Here is a 15,717-nt window from a genome sequence, read left to right as displayed (position 1 = left end):
CCTTTTCCTACCCGAGCCACCCCTGTAAAGAGAAGAGTAGTTAAAATACACTAGATGGGGCTGTCTAGAGTAAAAAAAGGGGGGTCAAGTATATCATTATTCAAAATAGGGGTTTGGGCAAGAAGGAAATCAACCCATCTTTAAGGGTATTCTTGGATGTTCTCATTGCTTGCTTGAGAAGTAATAATTCTAAGCCATAGGATCAACAAGGAAAGTGTGTGGGTAGGATGAGAGGTGAAAAAGATTTTTATTAGGCTTTGTAAAGGCAATGGAAGAGATCAAGGGTTGAAATTACACAAGGCACGTGGGCTTTGCAATGAATGGCTAGGATCATGCCCATGAAAATATGTAGGTTATAAGAAGCAACCAGAGAGAGAGAGAGAGAGAGAGAGAGAGAGAGAGAGAGAGAGAGGAGGCCTCATTGTCGTTTGAGAAAACAGAGAGGGAGACACAGGGAGAGCATCACCTCCACATCCCCAACCCACCTTCTTCTCCGGCAGGCCTCCGGAACCCGACAACCGCCACCACCCACACCACCATTACTCCTCTGCCGTTTTTCTTTCCAAACCCACCTCCATTAATCAAGCCATCACCTTCAATACCATCACTCTCCTCCCTTTCCGGCCCTTCCACCATCTCCACCTCCCGAAACCCACTTCGATTTTCATCTTCTCTGCCATTAAAACCCAATCAATCCAAACCCATTTCGAAAAACCCAAAAATCCACCACCATCTCTGCCGTTTCCCCTCAAAAACCCCATTATCTCAAACCCATATCCACCGAACCTACCTTCTTCTCCGGCAAGCTTGCCGGAATTCGGCAAGCCTATTCCACCTCCTCTGCCACCCCAAAACCCATCATCTTCACCATTACCTCCCTTAAAAAACCTCCATCTGCCATTTTCCAAAAAAAAAAACACAGAGAGGGGAAGAAATTGAGGGAAGAATGAGGAGATAGGGAGCTCAAGCTCCACCCAACATCACCGCCACCTCTGCAACTACTTCAGCCACCACCACCAACGTCTTCTCCTCTTTATTCCCTTCACCCATCATCGGTTCTACCACCATTCTCCTCAGCCGTCTTCTCCATCCTCTGCCATTCCCCCCAAAACCCATTTTGGCCTCATCACCTCCATCTCCGATCCCCATCCACTACCAAACCCATTTCATCAAAACCCACTTCGATTTTTATCTTCAAACCCTCTTCACTCCTCCCAGCCATCCCCTTGAAACCCATCTTCACCTCCTCTTAAACCCCATTTTCTGCAAACCCATTCCTAGCTTTCACCTCTACAGCCATTGATTCCGGCGATCCTGCCGGAATCCGGTCACCAACACCTTTGCAACCCACCTCTGCTCTCTCACTCCCACCTCTATCTCAATCAAAGATCAATTTTCCTGTTCAGGAATAAGAAGAGAGGACCAAGGATTTGGTCATCATATTCTGAAAATTTTCGTGTGGCTTCTATTATGCTCGAGCCAAATCTGAGCAGAGGAGGAAGAGAGATAGGGGTCGGCGGCTCATCTTCGTCGGCCGCCAACCTGATTTTCGCTTCGGAAATTTTGCCTTGGCATTGTGGGAATTGGTTCTCTGTCAAAGAGCTCCGGCAAAGGCGATCCGAGGCCGTCCCAACCCGGTAACCTTTTCCTTGTCTTCTAATTTCCTTGGTGAAATGCTTTGATTTCTGGTTAAATGGCAAACTCAGCCTGTTTTTCTCTATTCCAAATGATTTCCTATCTAGACATTTATAGAGACTGTGATATTCTTTAAGGGAAATGCTAATAATACTGACGTCATTGGCCTATTTCATAGACAGGCAGCAAAATGCTAATGCTCTCTTTGCATTCTTGATTTCTCGCACTGCTTGAGTTAAATAGTTTTACAGGATCTATTATGCATCTTATGGCCTATTGTATTACCTGTGGATTTTGGTAGTAAACTATTCAAGCTATTAACTCATGGTATGAATGCATGGGATGATTTGTTGGCCTCCATTTCCTTACAACAAGATTTTTACTTGTACTGTGATTCGAATCAAAGGGTGACCTATTTGGATTGACCAATTTGGCAGCTCACTGTCTTGGGCTCATTGGGATTAGTGGAATTCAAAAAGGTGTCGTTTCATCGAAGGGTGTTAAAATGTATGCATACCAAGTGTTGATGAAATATGTGTGAAGGCCCTATATGCATGTCAAGAGTTTTGATTAAGTGTGCGTTTATAGCTCGAATGTATGTTTCAGGAAGCTCTATCTGTTGAAGTGGAATTGCACATCTTTTAATTGATGGAGATGCTCATATTAATCTCATTTGACTTAGGGGCTGGAATTTACACCATTCCTTAGTTTTGTTCGGGGATTGGCGTTCATACCGTCCCTTAGTTGGTTGTTATGAATTGGGAATTTTGGAACAAGAAGTTGACCTTTACAATTTTTTTTGGAGTCATGTTTTAGCACTTGGTACCCTTATTTCATCAGTTGAGAATTGTCCTCTCCTTTGATACCTTGGGTTAGATGTTTTTAGGTTAATTTCACCCATGATTAGGTCCCCCTTCAATTTCTCAGATTTTCTCCATGAGTCTTTATTTCTTAAATGTCGATTTGATAATAAGATTATGAATCTAATCCCTGGTAGAAGAATATTCGCATTTGAACGACCTCTTCTAGGATAAAAGCATTTTGCTGAGTCAGGCTATGACAGAATGTATCTTGAGCCAACCCTCTTCCCTTCCTGCCTTAGAGTCTTCGCAGGTTAAGGGATTTCTTCCTCTTTAGAGTCAGTTTTAGGGAGTCAATCTTTCAGGAGTCAGTCCTATCATCATAGGGGTTAGGATTCTATCCAACCTCTCACCAAGTCATGTGATTTTATCCGCCCCTGCAAGGTATAGGATGCTGTCCAACCCTTGCAGAGTCGTGATTCTGTCCCATTCCCCGCAAAGCATTGGATGTTGTCCAACCTTTGCGGGATATCAGGAGTCTATCCTACCCTTATGATGATGGGATTCTGTCATCCTGTGTCAAAAACATCAAAAACATCTAAAAAAACATAAAAAATCTCAAAAATCACGAGTCATTAAGAGTGTAGTTAGGAAAATCTCGTTCGAACTACGTTGGCTTGATCCCTTTCCACAAGGTATGTAGGCAGCTTGGGACCGTCATCCCAAGTTCAGTCAAACTTTTCAATAAAATCATTTAAACCCTTAAAAAAAATCATTCAAGCATTTTCTAAAAAAAAAAAAAAAATCTTTCAAACCTTCACACCCAAAATCAAAATGGGCAAGGATGAATGATTACCAGGTCACTCGGAGCCTTCCTTTCATTTCATTTTCGGTTTTCATCGTGATTTTACGGTTTCTATCGGTTTTCTGACGTTTTATCGGGTTTTGGGGCGGACGATGACGTAGCGTGGTCCCTTTACAGGGATAGTCCTCGCTGAGCCCAACGATAGGTCATGACGACCGCGAGACTTGTCCGATCTTCAGCAGATTAGGATCGCTGGACTTGATTCCTTTTGAATCGCCCTCTGAGCCTATCGTGTGTTCCATCTTTTTTCCCCTGGCATTTTTGGTTATCACATGCTGTTGATTTTCCGATTTCTTTCTTTTCTTACACCTTTTAGCTTGCTGTGTGCTTATCTTAGATTTCTCATGCATTCTAGTTTGTTTGTTCTTCTAGCGTGCGATCGATTGCCATTTTCTTGGTCTTATCTCTTGCATAGGCTCGCATGCTAGTGTGTTTACTTTACTGCTTTGATTCCTTAGCTATAGCGTTTATCCATTCGTCTTAGCTTGATTATCTGTCTAAACTTAAATATTTGCTTTCCTTATCTCATTATATCTGTCATTATCTGCTTAGCTGTAGCTATGCATGCGATTGTTTATTGCTTTCTCAGATATGATGAGTTAGGATTAGATGCGATGAGTTAGGATTTGAATGTTCACTTTCTTTGCCCATCCCCGGGTCATGCATGCTTAGATAGACGTTTTCTCTGGGATGATTGTTCCCATTTCACATGATTTTTGCCCAAAACTCTTCAAAGTTAATAATAAATGGCATAAGAGACCAGGTGCTCGCATCAGGCACGGACCTTTCGTATCTCTGGTTATCTGTTGCGACAGAGCACAGCATGGGATCCAGGGCCTACTTCCTTGGATGACGACTCTTTCTTTGTTTAAGTTGCGTCTCGAATCCGGGCTGGTCCCCGAATCGAGAGGTATCTCACTTTACATCGCCGCTCATGCTGTGAGGGGCACTCTTTCGAGAGTTCCTTGGTGGAGCTCTCCTTCACGTGGATGATCCTGAGACTCGCGTGGGGGCACGTCCCCCGCCTCTCTCGGATCGGGGTCCACACTAATGTTTTCTATTATCTTGGATTGATGTTTCTTTAGATTATTATTATTAATTGTCTCTGGTCCCCACATGTTGTTGAATTCATATTGTCTTATTTTGTTCCCTTTCTCTGTTTATTGATCATTTTGTTCCATATGATAAGTGGTTGCTTTATTTTTGGCACTCTTAACAGGTATTTGCACTAGGGTCAATTAGGGCCGGGCCGGCCCTGCCCAATCAGGGCGGGCCAAGGCCAGCACAATACCTCATAGGGCGGGTAATGAGTTGAGGTTTTCCGGCCCTGATTCAGGGTCAGGGTGGAGATAATGGGATCCAGGGTTGGACTAGGGTTTTGAAAAACCCGACCCTGTTGCAGCCCTAGTTTTGTCAATAGGGAAAGTGATTTTTTTTTTTAACTTCCTCTAGTGCATTTTTCATTTATGAAGACTCTTTCACACTAGAGGGGGCTGTTCAAGTAAGATAAAAAGGAGCTAATATATCATTTCACGCTAAAGCTCTAATATGCCGATATTTATATTAAAAAAATATCTTGGAATTCTCCTGCACTCAATCAACCCATCTAAAACTGAAGACAGACGATAACAGTCGCTGTTTATTTGTAATTTTTCCCCTAATCTAATTCTTAATGATGCTTACTATTTCATGGTCATGCCGCAGTACTGAATTAGAATTGGAAAAACCTAGAAAATATGTATCTAACAACACATTCAAAAGAAGACTCATTTGAATGTATTAAAAACAAATATGGTCAGTCAATATCAATGTATGGAACCACATAACAAAGAGAAGGCATACATGGGTCGACTATCACCATTTTCTGCCATGAGCACTCCTCATTGTATGCAGTAGAAGAGAGCATGCTTAACCCCAAAACGTATCATGTGCCTGCCGATCTAGGTTATATCACATGTGCTAAATCAGTTGGGCCGTGGGCAATTTTCCACTGCTGTTAGAATTCTGGATAGAATAACTTCGGACTGTCAACAAGTATTGTAGAAATATTCACATAGACAACGGTAACAGCATTCTTCTCTCCCTTCTCCTTGCCAGCTTTCTCTGCCTAGAAATAAATAGGCTTATAGGAAGAAGGATTCCAAGGCATGTAACGCTAAGTGACAGCCAAAAATATTTGAAGTAAAGGGTCAAATAGGAAGATATTAAGAGCACACAAAACAGCAAGGCCCATAAAAGAGCTGCAACCTTATCGGCCCTGCACCAGGTGAACAAAAGCTATGTATTTAGTGATCAGTAATACCGAATAATGGAAGGAGGGTTTGTATTTTGCATAGATTTTGCACAAAATTTGTTGGATATAAAAATCTATTTATAACATTCCACAATATGTTAAATATCTGCATATCTAATTCTATACGATGGTTTGCATCTCCATGGTCATTAGTCAAAGCAATAGCATTATTTTCTTCTTCTTCTTCTTCTTTTTACAAACAACAGCATGACAATATGTCAGTAATATATCATGCAGGATTTTTGGACAATTCAGTAACCAGTGCCCAAACTATGGAAACATATGATACCCATATACAAATAGGGACATGAGCACTGGAACAGAAATCCAATGCCATACGGTATAGGATATGTATTAAAAAATCATGATTTAACTTAATCTAACTTAGAAGATTGAATTAATAATAAATTTTAGAATAGCAGTTATAAGACTCAAATACTCAAAATTATATTTGCAAATATGCGACACTAAGAAAACTTATTCAAATATGATAACTACTTTAACCAAATAAAGTTCATTTTTAGTGTTGTATGTTGCAGATAGCAAGTTGGGAGGATTCTCTGGCATTTCTCGTAATACATTTTACATGTGATTTATGCGATCAGATGCCCGGGCAGAATTTATTTTTTTTGCTAGTATAGATCCAGTTAAAAAAAAAAACCAATAAAAATATTCAGTATGAGCATTGGTATCGTATTGGGCCTACACATGCAAAATTATTAAACATCAAGGAGATCTCTTGAACTTTACGACATTTTGAGGAAAAAGAGTCAAAGTACACATTCTATCCACTACTAATTTTGGCTGAGAAATAAATACAAGACCTTCCCAATAGCTCCAAGCTTCAGAATATTAGCCATCCCTTTGCTTCGGCATCAGTCTCCTGACCTATGTACATCTGATGAACCAACTCACCATCACAGAAAGCATCCAGAAATTCTTGAGTAAATAAAGGTAGTGGATGCACTGATGATGGATGGTGCAATTGAAAGAATCTCCTATTGTTTTGGGAAATGAAAAGGAAGCCACTAATTGTTGAGTAAAGAAGACAGCATAGTTATATAACAACTGATCTCCAATGACCAGGAACTTGAGTTTTTCCCCACTTAGTCTATTATAACAAGGTACACCTAAAATACTATGAATGATACTTCCAACTTTTCCTAATTAAGAAAGCTGGCTGCAACTATACCTTCACAAAATGCAGTAGCACTGCATATCTTGACCAATTTAGAAATTTCTGAGATACCAGCATTTCTAGACATGCTAATCAAGAATTCATCTAGTAATCTTAATATGAAATAAGGCATGCTAATAAGATGCATAAGAATTATGGCAACCAAGCAAATCTTTAACCCATGAAAGAAACAAAAAATATGTATGACTGCTCTTTTTACACGCGGAGGATGGGCGTCCGGGGGGGGCGCACAAAAGTAATCCATCACCATTAGCTTCTGATGCAGGACAGGAAGGGAAGGTAAGATAGGTAAACAGGGGTAAAGGTGGCCTGTTATAATGGATATGATGAGAGTTACCGGTTTAATGGTATATTGGGGTCATGGATGAGGACTATAGGGAAAAGTGTGACTGTAATTACTAATTTTAGGGTCTGCCAAAACGGACGTTCCATATGTTCAGAAAGAGATAATCGATAAATGTGAGTAGAAATATTTGGACCCACTTCAGTGGGGCCCGCAATATTTTTATTTGCCCACCCCAAAAAGAAAAAAAAAGGCGGCCCACAAACTCCCTATGGTAATGGTGAAAAATTAGAATGTAAAACTTTTTTAGGATTGTCTAACACAAAACTTGATAGCCTTGATCACTCTGAAATCCCTGTTTGAGGAAGTCCCAAGCATTCCTAGAGTGACCAGCAATCCACTGGACTTCCCTAGAGTGACTGTCCAGGAATTCCCCTGGGGATTTAAAATCCTACGCAACTAAACCCCGCTAAAGGGCTGGTGGTTACTGGCAAATGTAGGGATTTCTGCGCAGGGTAAATGATACATGTATGATCGTGCCAGCAGATTTTTAGAAACGTGGATAGTGGAGTTTGTGTGTTGTGGTTAGGTATTATTTGTTGTAGTATTGTTGTTGGATGTTTTGCAATGTGCTTTATGGTAATGGGTCTGTAATGGGTAAGTTTATGCATGTGGTTACAAAGCGGTGGTGTTATGTGTTGTAGTGTTGTGTCAGTCGGTTAGAGTAGTTTTTAAGTAGTGGTTGCATTGTTTAATTGCCAAGTAGCCTTTTGTATTTAAAGGACTGTTATCTAATGGAATGAAAAGGAGAAGAGAATTTTATAGCAAAGGAAACTTTGTAGGAGAGTCATGGTTCCTCGCGATTTGAACCACTAGGAGGTCCTGTTGCCTCGAATCAACCTCTCTCCCCCTCATTTCTATTTTATTTTCGTTTATTTCTGTTACGGCTGATTAGGCACGTAACAAGTGGTACTAGAGCCGTTGATCTAGCGCGATGGCTGCGTCTTCGGAGTTTTGGAAATCCATACGTGAAGATTTGCAGGAGATTAAATCACTGGCTTTAAAATTGATGGAAGAATACCGACGATTTGCAGAAAGCTTGAACAAAATCAAAATGGAGATCAAGGAAATGCGCGAAGAAGATAAACAGTTGAAACTTGAGGAAGTTGTTGTTCGTGTAGAGAAAACTGCGAGAATTGATGCCAAAAAAGATGAAAAGTCATATTTCTTTTCTAGCTGTATCACGGCGGATTTGGAAAGTGGAGTTCCCAAGATCGCAACTGTTATTTTTGAAGATGGTAGTCCAATTTTAATTATGCTGCTCAACAAAATCATTTCCATTATGATTTGGGACCCTGGTGGATTAAAATATTTTCTCCACCAATTCAACCTTGAGGACAAGGTTGTTTCTAAGGGGGAAGGAGTGATACATCTATGATCGTGCCAGCAGATTTCTAGAAACGTGCATAGTGGAGTTAGTCGTTTGCGGTTAGGTATTATGTGTTGTAGTAGTATTGTTGTTGGTTGTTTTGCAATGTGGTTTATGGTAATGGGTCTGTAATGGGTAAGTTTATGCATGTGGTTACAAAGTAGTGGTGTTATGTGTTGTAGTGTTGTGTCAGTCGGTTAGGGTAGTTTTTAAGTAGTGGTTGCATTGTTTAATTGCCAAGTAGCCTTTTGTATTTAAAGGACTGTTATCTAATGGAATGAAAAGGAGAAGAGAATTTTATAGCAAAGGAAACTTTGTAGGGGATTCATGGTTCCTCTCGATTTGAACCGCTATGAGGTCCGGTTGCCTCAAATCAACCTCTATCCCCCTCATTTCTATTTTCTTTTCGTTTATTTCCGTTATGGCAGATTACGCACATAACAGTAAAGGGAAAGGATATTCTAGTCGATGGGAGGTGGGGTGGGCAAGGTATTTATTAGAAGCAGAGCAATTCTAGGTATTTATTAGAAACAGAGTTAAAGACTGAAGTGGACTGTTGCAAAGGTAAGGAACTGAAGGGGTTAGGAAATAGATCTTGAAACTATCAATACAGAGGAATCGATGGGTTTAAAGTTCTGGAACAGGTACAAGGGAACATGAGTAGGGCTGATGGATATGTGATAAAATTGACACATTCACAGGGTCTAAAACGGGTCAATATATGACTGATCTATAGGGTATGTAAATTGCATACTGGTAGAAGTGGTCCATAAGTGTTTTGACAGGAGTTTGATCCAAAAGTTCATGCAGTCAGTTTTAGTCTTAGATTGAGAGCTAGATAAGGTATTAGAATGAGGATATAAAGGTGGTTTCAGCCTGTTGGTTTAGATTTTTTATGAGTTCTTGAAACTAGTAGGTGTAATGGGTTGCGAAAGAAATTTAAGTGGACTGTTGCAAAGGTAGGTAACTGAAGGGGCTAGGAAATAGATCTTGAAACTATCAATACAGAGGAATCGATAGGCTTAAAGTTCTGGAACAGATACAAGGGAACATGAGTAGGGCTGATGGATATGTGATAAAATTGACACATTCACAGGGTCTAAAACAGGTCAATATATGACTGATCTGTAGGGTTTGTAAATTGCAGGCTGGTAGAAGTGGTCCATAAGTATTTTGACAGGAGTTTGATCCTGCAACAAGTTCATGCAGTGAGTTTAGGTCTTAGATTGAGAGCTAGATAAGGTATTAGAATGAGGATATAAAGGTGGTTTCAGCCAGTTGGTTTAGATTTTTTATGAGTTCTTGAAACTAGTAGGTCTTCTGGGTTGCGAAAGAAATTTTAAGGCTAATGACATAGTAGGAAAAGGGGGTGAAGTGAAGATTGTTGGTTGTAGGCTGTAGGGTTATAGAAGCCCCATGAAAATTCGGCTGATGATGAATTTATCGAAGTGCCAAAATCACACCTGGAATCACTTCCTTGTATGGTTGTTTTAAGGGCCAAAATCACACCTGGCTCTATATTCATTCATCAACCATACAAGGAAGTGCACTTATCGAAGCCGAATTCTTTCCAACAGCAGGAGATTGTTGCAACTCCAAAACCCTCAAACTAGGGACCATGGATGGTCCCACGGGAGCTCCTAATTAGAAGAGGAGAAAGGGACAAAAGGCCCTTTTACAGTGCCGCCTAGATGATGTCGAGTTTCCAACATATGCTAGCATATTGAGATTTATAAGGGTTGGCAGTTGGCACAATTTTCTTAAATGGATAGACTATCCTATAGAGCTTGCTGAAGTTGGTAGATTTGCCAGGAATTTGGTATAATTGTTGAAATGGAAATCCTATCCCGCAATTTTGCATGATTTGGCAAATTTGTTGGAGTTGGCTAAGGAGTTGACAGACTTGCTGTAATTGGATAATCTTAGTAAAGTAAAGATATACTCCCTACATGAGGAGGTAGAAACAATTATAAATAGCCATAAGGGGTGATGATCTTTTTAATAAGTCTAAGGAATTACGAATTTTTTGAGGTTGAATCCAATGATGGAATTTTGCTTGTCATAAGCACCTTTTTCTTTTGTTCCAATGGTTTCTAACCTTACATTCTTCCCAACCAATGACGATGAAAAATCTCATCCTCTCGCCTCCACTACCTTACTGTTAACCACAGTAAGAACATCCAAGCAATTACTAACATCAATAGCTCTCAAGATGCACCGATGCCTACTGCATCTCCAACACATCTTTGTCATCCTCCTCCACTGGTGGGGGGTTTGACGTTGCCAAATAGGGCAAGATATAAAAAGGCATGCATTTTCTCATGTTGAGCTGGACACAACTCCGTTTTGAGTTCAATGAGACGTTGTGTTTGAACTTTGAAGTCACCAAATGGTTACATTTTCTGTTCTCCCACTTCCTCGGTGGCGAACTTAATCAGCTGGACTCAATCATCTTCCCGGCGATGAAGTTCTATTGTCGCCGCTGCAGATAATGGAAGAAGCCTGAAGGCTTCATCCCCTGAGTTTGGAGATGCTAGTCGAAATCCAATGGATGCGCTGGAATCTCTCTCGTCGGGAAGAAGAGGAGTCGAAGATGGCACACATGGTTCTGGAAGCCTGACCAGCCTTACTCCACAGCATGAGACTTCGTTGGATCAGGGTCAAAGATTCTTGGACGAGTGTTGCAGAGACGATCTCCCAACCAAAGTGGAAAGAGGCAACGTGAGAAGAAATGAAGCCTTGCTGAAAAATCATACCTAGGAAATGGTTGATCTACCTAAAGGGAAAGAAGTTGTGGACTGTATATGGGTGTTTACTACAAAGCACAAGGCTGATGGATTAGTTGACAAATGTAAAGTGAGGTTAGTGGCTAAAGCGTACACAAGGACTTATAGAATAGATATTTGCTCATATGGCAAATAGAATTCTATTCGATACTCATTTTCACTTATGGCAAATCAGTCATGGAAACTATTCCAACTAGACATGAAGAATGCCATTCTCCATGGAGATTTGCAGAAGGAAGTGTACATGAAGCCAGCTTCTGGTCTTCGGTCTCTGAGAAATAAAGGGAAAGTATGTCGATTGAAGAAATCCATCAACGGGCTAAAGCAATCCCTAGAGGTTTATTCCACTAATTTGGTAAAACATGTAAAAAAGATTGGTTACATTCAATGCCATGAGAACCAAACTCTATTTGTGAAGGATTCAGGGGAGTTTAACACTGCACTCATTATTTACGCGGATGATATTGTTGTGACATGAAACTAACCTATAAGGATTTTTTGGATAAAAGTTTTTTGGGATGCTAAATTTGAAATTAAAGACTTGGGAAAGTAAAAATATTTTCTTGGGATTAAGGTACCTTGATTAAAAGATTTTTTTTGGGTACTGAATTTGAAATTAAATACTTGGGAGAGTTAAAATATTTTCATGGGATTGAGGTAGTTCAATCAAAAAGGGGAATCTTTAGCTCCAATAGAAAGTATGTTCTAGATCTATTGAGAGACAGATAATTTGGGTGCTTATCTAGTAGAGAGTAGAGACTCCAATCGAACCTAATCATAGGTTAAATGAAATTGATGGTGATCTTCTTAAGAGATTTGTTGGTCATCTCTATATTTATCACTAATCGGTCTGATATTGCTTATGCAGAAAGTGGGGTAAGATGGTATATGCATGCATCGAGATCATCTCATCGTGAGGTTGTTGAGAGAATATTGAGATACATGAGGTCCTCTCTTGGGAAAGGCTTACTAATTTTCAACCATGGGCATCTTCGGGTTGAAGCATATATCGATGCAGACTAGACAAGACCAAAGAATGATCATAGATCTATTATAGGTTATTGCTCCTTTGTATGAGTATATTTGGTTACATGAAGTAAGAAACAGTAAGTTCTTTCTCCTTTGTAAGAGTATATTTAGTTACATGAAGAAATAAGAAACAGCCTATGGTAGACAGAAAAGGTGGTAAAGCAGAGTACATGGTTGTGGATCATAGAGTTGCATATATATTTTTTATTTAATATTTGGAATTTGAGTTGAGGATACATGTAGACTAGGGCTGCAACTCGAGCCGGGTTTTACCCGACCCGCATCGACCCGACCCGAAAATAGCCTGGGTTGGGTTCAGGTTTGATGGGTTTCGGGTCGAGCCGGGTTGAGCATTCAAAAGCCCGCATGAATCTCGGGTCGAGCCGGGTTTGAAGGGGCCCGACCCGAGTTACATAAGTTATAGTATGTACATTTTTTTTTATTGTTTGTTAAAAGTTAAAAGTGACAACCCACGCACCCACTGTTATTGTATGTGAGTGTAATTTCTGCTTCTATGAGTTGAGTTGATTCAAGTGTTTGATTCAGCATTGTTTGATTGTAATTACAACATTGTTTGATTACAGCATTGTTTGATTCAAGTGTAATGTGAGTGTAATTACATCATTGTTTGATTCAAGTGTGATGTGAGTGTAATTTCTACTTCTATGAGTTGAGTTGCCTTGCCAAACAAGAATTTTCCTTAAAAAATTGCGTCAATGTGAAAAAACCCGACCCGAGATTTATCATGGGTAGGGCCGGGTTTGGGAATCGTGGGTTTCCGAAAAAAAACCGACCCGACCCGACCCGAGATATTTCTCGGGTAGGGTTGGGTTCTCCAAAACCCGACCCGCCCGACCCGAGTTGCAGCCTTACAATAAACGGTCTTTTTCTGCATAAAGGGTGTTTCTTTTATCATTATTCTTGGGAATGATTAAATTCGCGCCTTATTTTGTTTACATGGGAAGCAATCAGGCCCATTAAATCCCTCCCACGATCCCACTCGAAGTAAATAAATTCCTCTGCAGCCATAGATACAATCGATGTGGCTGTCCCAAGAGAAAAAAAGTGTGGATATGATCTATCACTTCCCTTTTTCTTTATCGTTAATATGTACTCCTCTTATCTTCCATATAAGGCCGAGCATAATGTACCTTCGTTTGGCACGGGATTAGGGCCCATTATATTCCTATGTTTTAGGGTTGGCAGATTAGAAGGGGCCCACTATATCCCATGGTTGTGGGTTTACCGATTAACAGTCATCATACAAGGGGCATGCACATGCAAGTGCATCAAAAAATTATTGAGGCATACCTTACTGGATGATACAAATCATTCATTTGAATTGGTTCCAGACTTAAACGGGCGTGTCCCAAAAATCATCTCCATAGGGTGATCTTAACCCTCCGGTTTGTTTAGGTTTTAATACCCCCACCCCAAACTCTCCAGTTTGTTTAGGTTTTTTATTATTTATGTCAGATTATTTATTTAATTTCGAATCTATTATTTAGATTTAATGCGGCTGCATACAAAGAAGGACCAAATAGAAAATGGGACATCAAATCACAGCTCCCACTTATGGATGAATCCTCTATCAGAATGGAGGATATGCGATGGCAGGACCTCAATGATGATTTCCTTAGACCTTCTACATTTCGTGCGTCATCTCAGTCATTACTTTCAAGTCCTTCACTCACTATTCACGACTTAGATGACAATGACGAAACTGCAGGATCTGGGACTCCAAGAGTGGTCAGTAGCTCGGAACTTGAAATTTGACGACCATCCAACACTCAAGGTCGTATTACTAGTTTCCTGGGGCGTGGAGAACGTACAAGGGGAGGTACAAAATCTTTAACACTTGCAATTTCCCAGTGAAGATATTAGTCTTATAAATATTAATTCATTTATTTGAACTTTTCATTTACAGAAAATGTAGAAGGAAGAGGACGAGCTGATCATGCTTATTCGAAGGGAAAGAGAAAAGCCTAACTTTATTTCTTTTTATTTGAAAATACTGGAGAAATTCTGTAATAATTTTGATATTTCGCTTTTTGGAAACTGAATTTTTTGTTTAATGGTGGAGTCCCGGTTCCTGGACTCCTGGCCTCCTGGCTCCTGAATGAAGAAAAACTGTTATAATTTCAGTATTTGGAGAATCTTGTTTATGTTTAATCGTGTACAGTTGAATGCTTAGATTTTGATTTTTAGGTATTTTTCCTTAAATTTTATCTTTTATTAATTTTTTATCGCTCTCCGACGACTCTCCGGCGAATCCCCGACGACTCTTCGGCGACTCCCCGGCGACTCTCCGGCGACTCCCCGGTGAATCCCCGACGACTCTCCCGCAACTCCTGGCGAATCCCCGACGAAAAATCGAATCCCGCTCCCAACCATCCCCAGAACCTTCGAATCCCGCTTTCGATTCTCGAATCGAATCCCGAATTCGAATGCCGACCTGACAACCTTGATAAAAACTCCTAGCGTCATATTAACAAGAATATCCAAAAAAAAAAACATCTAAAGTCTAAAAGAATTCAATAACCATTCAAAAAAAAAAAGAAAATCATCGACACCTGGCATTCCCATTCATGTGAAAAGACGGATAGCAACCACTATCTCCATCAAAACAGCAAAACCCGCACTAAATCACCAAAATAATACCATCCAAAATGGAATAAAAAAAATCCAAGGGTCTCCAAAATTCAAAGAAAAAATACTGGCAAATGATTTGGGGTTTGGAGGAGAAGATTGTCAGCGCTGCCCACTTGTGCTGAGATCGAATCTGATAATCTCTGAGTTGCTCAACAAGCTTAGAACGAGTAATCATTTCTCAAACCGGAGGTCCTCTCCGATTTTCTGAGAAATTTAAAGGGCTCGAAGAAAGCAAATATGGCGAATTAGAAGGATTCCGGTCATATATCTTACTGCAGGTAAATGAGAATCACAGCTTCTACCATTTAAACTCTAAATTTCACTACTTATTTATATAGATGGGAGGGAAGATTTGTTTAGTTATACTTGTTTGTAATTTCTCATAATTAATAAAGTAAAGATTGGCAGTGTTGTAAGAAGATGAGAAAAGGGGTGTTAGTTTCTTGTGCTAACATTAACATGTAGTGATTTTTCAAAATCACCTGCTAATAAAGACGTTTGGACTTTAGGGAACTAAAAATAAAGCAAGTTATAATAAAGTTGAGTGTTTGCGTGTTGCTTGCCGATTCAAAGTTTACTTCATCACAAATTAATGTACCTTATGGAAAATGTTAAAAAGACAGTCACCTTTCCGCGCTTCCAGAAGACACATACTGGGCCCCACTTTCATCCGAATCGCAACATAAGTGCTGTAAATACCATTAATCTAGACCTGATTAGAGCCATTGGATCGAGGATCTTTGATCA

General features: G+C 40.0%; 1 long non-coding RNA gene across 1 annotated transcript; it reads left to right on the top strand.

Annotated features, from left to right (window-relative positions):
- The first annotated feature begins 405 nt into the window (after positions 1–405).
- On the top strand, positions 406–14,465 carry LOC143875601 (uncharacterized). The gene is made up of 3 exons (XR_013250152.1): positions 406–1,637; positions 13,827–14,158; positions 14,246–14,465. It is a non-coding gene; the product is annotated as an uncharacterized LOC143875601 (long non-coding RNA).
- Positions 14,466–15,717: the final 1,252 nt, after the last annotated feature.

This window comes from Tasmannia lanceolata, unplaced genomic scaffold, assembly GCF_043159265.1.
Source record: "Tasmannia lanceolata isolate RefF3 unplaced genomic scaffold, GAP_Taslan_0.1 ptg000004l, whole genome shotgun sequence".
NCBI lineage: Eukaryota > Viridiplantae > Streptophyta > Magnoliopsida > Canellales > Winteraceae > Tasmannia > Tasmannia lanceolata.
This window is presented reverse-complemented; position numbering and strand designations above follow the sequence as displayed.